Below are 5,891 nucleotides of genomic sequence, written 5' to 3'. Positions count from 1 at the left end.
GGCTCCGCGCCGCGGCGGCCTGGGGAGCAAGCGGAGAGGCGGGCCGGGGCGGGGCCTCGGTTGCTGCGGCACGGGGGCGGGGCGGGGCGCGGGCGAGCGGCCGAACTGCCCTGCGCGGCCCCGCCCCGTGCCCTCGGCGGCGCCCCGCCCCGCTCAGCTCCTTTCATTCATTCTTCCTGGAGTGACAACACTCTGCTCCGCGCCACTTGGCCAAGACGCATAAGCTCAAAGCTGCGGCTTAGGTGGAATGGGTGTTCTGACGCGGCAACCTAGGGGGTGTAGAAGCGCCAATTAGGGGCCTCGGTTTCCCTGCGGGGAGCCCCTAGACCCAAGCCTGCTGTATGGGGTCCAAGAACCGAGATCCGACCCGGAGGAGACGTTGTGGACGGACCCTGAGGACCATAGTGGTTGCCTTGGGCAGGGGCGCCGGCCAGGTCCTCTCCCTCTCTGAGGCCTGAAGGGAGGGCAGGTCCCAGCAGGGTTTGGGGGGGAAGGCGATGGCCCACGTCTCAGGCTCTCACCAGCTAGGCAGGGCGCTAAAGGAGCAGCCTCTGGGGGAGACTGTCACAACCGTGCTCAGGGATTTGCTGCTCCCAGTGCTGGAGACCTGGACCGGCGCCGCCCTGCCCGGCGTTGCGGAGGAGGCGCGGCTGAATGGGGTTTTGGCTGAGGGAAGTGGCCAGAGGAATTGGGTGGTCCCCAACGCACAGGTGCTCAGTCCAGCACTGGAAGCGTGGAGCACCCTGCCAACAAGTGGAGAATCTTATCTCCGCGAGGCCCACCGCCCACTTCGTCGTCCTACTGCCTGGGAGCCTATTGGGGAGAGGTTGAGCCACATGCTTAAGTTCACCCAGTGAACAAGAACTGCCCACACTCCAGCTCCAGCCATCAAGTTTGTATAGATTTTTCTCTGGTCAGGGCTTGGGTCCAGTGGCCTGCAAGGTGGGGCATTCACCCATGGGTGCAAAACAATTACCTGGGGGAGAGAACAAAATGTAATTTTTCTTTCTTCCTTCCTCCCTCCCTCTCTCCTTCTTTCTTTTCCTCCCTCCCTCCCCCCTTTCTTAATATTTAGATTGATGCTGGTGCCCTCATTCTGTCTGCTGGTCAGATGGCCCTAAAGCAGTTATAGTAAAGTGTCCCAAGGAGGTGTGGAGGTCCTTGGAGGCTGGACAGCACCGTGTTTTGCTTGTTTGTTGCTTTCCTATAGGGTATATATCAGGCAGGGTCCTGGCAGGAAACAGAGAAGCGCTCAGCAGGGATTATTGAGGAGAGTTTAATAAAGGGGATTTTACAACGGACTGGGCAGCATTAAGGGAAACCCATGAAGACGCTCATGGCCTCAGGAGGTGGCAGCAGGTAGCACCCCTGGGTGAAGGGGCTTGGGAGAGGGCCCCAGTGCATGGTGTAGGGTGATACTGAGTGGACCTAGAGGGGCCGTGGGCCTGTGCCTGGTTAAGTAGAGGATCTCACCGTTTGTTTTTTGTTTTTTTGTATTTATTTTTTTAAATTTATTCATTTATATATATATTTGCTGCGTGCAGGCCCTCTCCAGTTGCAGCGAGCGGGGGCCACTCCTTGCCGTGGCGTGCGGGCCCCTCACCGCGGCGGCCTCTCCCGCTGCGGAGCACGGGCTCCAGGTGCACGGGTCTCAGCAGCCGTGGCACGTGGGCTCAGCAGTTGTGGCTCGCAGGCTCAGCAGCTGTGGCGCACGGGCTCCGTTGCTCCGCGGCACACGGGATCTTCCCGGACCAGGGCTCGAACCCGTGTCCCCTGCATTGGCAGGCACAGTCCCAACCACTGCACCACCAGGAAAGCCCCTTTCACCCACTTTTATAAGATAACTAACCCTTACAGAGTAGACTTGTGGCTGCAAAAGAGTCTTGAAAAGAAAGCAGGTTGAAGATGATGCTGATGCTGTAAGACGAGCGAATAGACAGAGCTGGCACTTCCCTCTCTTGTCGGAGCTCCTTGTCAGCCCCGTTTCCCGTTTCCCGGTGAAACCAAGGACCAACTCATCAGATCTGACATATTAGGTCACATTGCTCATCCAAGTTATTAAGCCTTTTTTTAAATGAAAGAAAAAAAGCAATTTTGTACTTTTAATAAATAAAAGCATTCAACTGTGGTTCATTTCATCTTTCGAACATTCTTCTTAAACTCTGCTCTTGCATTGTTATGTGATGAACATTTTTTATTATTTATATAGTCAATTATGTATGTAATTTATAAGTGAATGTGTCTATGTGTGTGTTGGGGAACAAATATTAATTTGGGTGCAAATTAAGAGCTCTGGCTTGGATGTGTTAAGTTGGCGACAAGAGGCTCCGTGGGGATACTCACTGGATTAGCCCAAGACTGTGACCCAGGGCAGGGGCCAGAGCCTGAACTGTCCTAGCCTAGGGAGGAAAAGAGAGCTGGCATCACGGGATCCCTGCTGTCAGATGCAGCCTGCCTCCTCCTTGCCCACTCTGCGTGACATCACCCAGACACGTGGCTCGTTGACTCCCCTGCCCTCTCCTTGAGCTGCGGATGCGAGAACCCAAATATCTACTGGGCATCTCCACTTGGATGGCAAACGGGCACCTCAAACTTAATGCATCCGGATCAGAGCTCTTAATTTGTGCCTGGATCTGCTCCTCCCCCAGTGTTTCTCATCTCAGGAAATGACATCCCCGTCCTTCAGTGGCTCAGCCAAAATTTGAAGGCATCCTCGACTTCTCTCCTCTCTCCCTATTCCTTTTCCTTGCACTTGATCGATCCATCAGCAGATCCTACTGGCAGATCCTATTGGCTCCCTGTACAAAGCAGATCTAGAATTCTACCACTTCTCCCTCCACTCCTCTCCCCTCCCTGGTCTAACTGGGTGTACAGTATGACAGCCCCTGAGTCATGCACCCCTGTGACCCTCCAGAGCCTCTGAAGGGTCAAAGTGTGACATTTCCTTGCTTTCAAACCCAAAGCCCTTACTGCAACCTTTATGGGACCTAGTCCCTGGCTACTTATTTGCTCATATTTCTTCTCTCCTTTGCTCTTTCTAGTTAACTACGGGGCACCTCTCTGCTCTTCTAACTTCCCAAGCATGTGTTCGTCACAGGGCCTTTGACCTGAGATTAGGTGTCCCCAACCATCCCAGCTAACTTAACATTCTTTCTCACTCTCCGTCTCCTTCCCTGGCTTTTAATCCTCATAACACTGATTCACCTGATGCTAGAATTAATCATTTATTCACTGTATTCGTTTCCTGTCGCTGTGATCACAAATTATTTTGCTCACAGTTTTGGAGGCCAGAAGTCCTAACTCAGTGGCTTTGGGCTAAAAACAAGGGCTGCATTCATTCCAGAGTCTCTAGAGGAGAAATCAGTTCCTTCTCCCTTCCGGGTTCTTTTCTTTTTAAAACTGTGTCATCAAAACCCATAATATAAATTTATCATCTTAACCATTTTTAAGTGTACGTTTCAATAGTGTTAAGTACAGTTGACCTTTGAATGATTCAGGGGTTAGGGGCACCAACACACACTCTCCTCCCCCCCCGCTGCCCTCAACACACACACACACAGTGGAAAATCTGAACGCTGCTATCTCTGCCTCAAAAACAAAGGAATTGATAAATGACTCACCCAAGGCCAGGAAGCAGAAACCGTTTGGAGAGAATCAGGACTCAACCCCCTGTTCTTTTGATTCTACATATTGTGATCTCTAATCACACACAAACTTTTTCCCACACTTAAAGACCTGTAAAATGAAGATACAGGTGTTATATTTATTGAAAAAAAATCTGCATATAAGTGAATTCTCCCGGTTCAAACCAGCGTTGTTCAAGGGTAAACTGTATATTCACACTGTTGTGAAACAGATCTCCAAAACTTTTTTTTAACCTTTTCTTTAGTTCTTTCTTTATATGGAATATAGTTGACTTACAGTGTTGTGTTAGTTTCAGGCGTACAGCACAGTGAATCAGTTATACTAATCATTATCCACTTTTTTTAAAGATTGTTTTCCCATATCGGTCATTATAGAGTCCCCACATTTTTCATCTTGCAAATCTGAAGCTCTGTACCCATTAAACAAACTCCCTTCTTCCCCTCCCCCAGGCCCTGGTGACCACCATTCTACTTTCTGTTTCCATGAATTTGACTACTTTAGATGCTTCATATAAGTGGGATTACACAGTATTTGTCTGTGACTGGCTTATTTTACTTAGCATAACGTCCCCTAGGTTCATCCATGTTGTAGCATGTGGCAGGGTTTCCTTCCTCCTTCCTTCCTGTATTTCTTTATTTATTTAGGATTTCCTTCCTTTATAAGGTTGAATAATATTCCACTGTAGATATACAACACATTTTCTTTATTCATTCATCTGTTGTTGGATACGTAGGTTGTTTCCACAGCTTGGCTATTGTGGATAATGCTGCAATAAACACAAGAGTGCAAATATCTCTTCAAGATAGTGATTTTGGGCTTCCCTGGTGGCGCAGTGGTTGAGAGTCCGCCTGCCGATGCAGGGGACACGGGTTCGTGCCCCGGTCCGGGAAGATCCCACATGCCGTGGACCGGCTGGGCCTGTGAGCCATGGCTGCTGAGCCTGCGCGTCTGAAGCCTGTGCTCTGCAATGGGAGAGGCCACAGCAGTGAGAGGCCCACATACCGCAAAAAAAAAAAAAAAAAAAAAAAAAGATGGTGATTTCATTTCCTTCGGTTATATACCAGAAGTGGAATTGCTGGATCATATGATACCCCTATTTTAATTCTTTTGAGGAACCTCCACACTGTTTTCCATGACGGTTGTTCCACCTTACATTCCTACTAGCAGTATACAAGGGTGCCCTTTTCTCCACATCCTCTCCAATGCTTATCTTTTTTTTTTTTGATAATAGCCATTTAAACAGGTAGAGGGTGATATCTCATTGTGGTTTTGATTTGTATTTGCATGACCTGGTGATTGGTGATGCTGAGCACCTTTTCTTATACCTATTGGCTCTTTATAGGTGTCCTCCTGAGAAATGTCTGCTCAAGTTCTTTGCTTATTTTAAAATTAGTTCTTTTTCTTTTTCTTTTTTTTTTTTTTTTTGCGGTACGCGGGCCTCTCACTGTTGCGGCCTCTCCCGTTGCGGAGCACAGACTCCGGACGTGCAGGCTCAGTGGCCATGGCTCACGGGCCCAGCCGCTCCACAGCACGTGGGATCTTCCTGGACCAGGGCACGAACTCGTGTCCCCTACATCGGCAGGCGGCCTCTCATCCACTGCGCCACCAGGGAAGCCCAGTTCTTTTTCTTTTTTAAATGTTGAGTTTCTTGAGTTCTAGATATGTTTTGGATATTAACCTGTATCAAATGTATGGTCTGAAAAGATCTTCTCCCGTTTCATAGGTGGTCTCTTCACTCTGTTGATGGTTTCCTTTGCTCTGTGGAAAATTTTTAGTTTGATGCTGTCCCACTTGTCCATCTTCACTTCTGTCATCTGTGCTCCTGGAGTCATAAGCAAAACATCATTGCCCAGACCAATGTCAAGAAGCTTTTTCCCTATGCTTTCTTCTAGTAGTTTTACAGTTTCAGGTCTTACGTTTGTCTTTAATCCATTTTGAGTCGATTTTTGTGTTATGGTGTCAGATAAGGGTTCAGTTTCCTTCTTCTGCATCTGGATATTCAGTTTTTCCAGCACCATTTATTGAAGAGACTATCCTTACCCCATTGTGTGTTTTTGGTACACTTGTTGAAAATCAGTTGATCGTAAATGCATGGATTTACTTCTGGACTCTTTATTCTGTTCATTGGTCTCTCTCCCTTTCTCTCTATTACTGTAGCTTTGTAATATATTTTGAAATCAGGAAGTGTGATGCCTCCAGCTTTATTCCTCCTGTTTTTGTTATTTGGGGTCTTTTGTGGTTCTACA

Source organism: Mesoplodon mirus (assembly GCF_964341445.2).
Source record: "Mesoplodon mirus genome assembly, chromosome: 15".
Lineage (NCBI taxonomy): Eukaryota > Metazoa > Chordata > Mammalia > Artiodactyla > Ziphiidae > Mesoplodon > Mesoplodon mirus.
The sequence above is the reverse complement of the archived record's forward strand: the minus strand, read 5'-3'. Positions refer to the sequence as shown.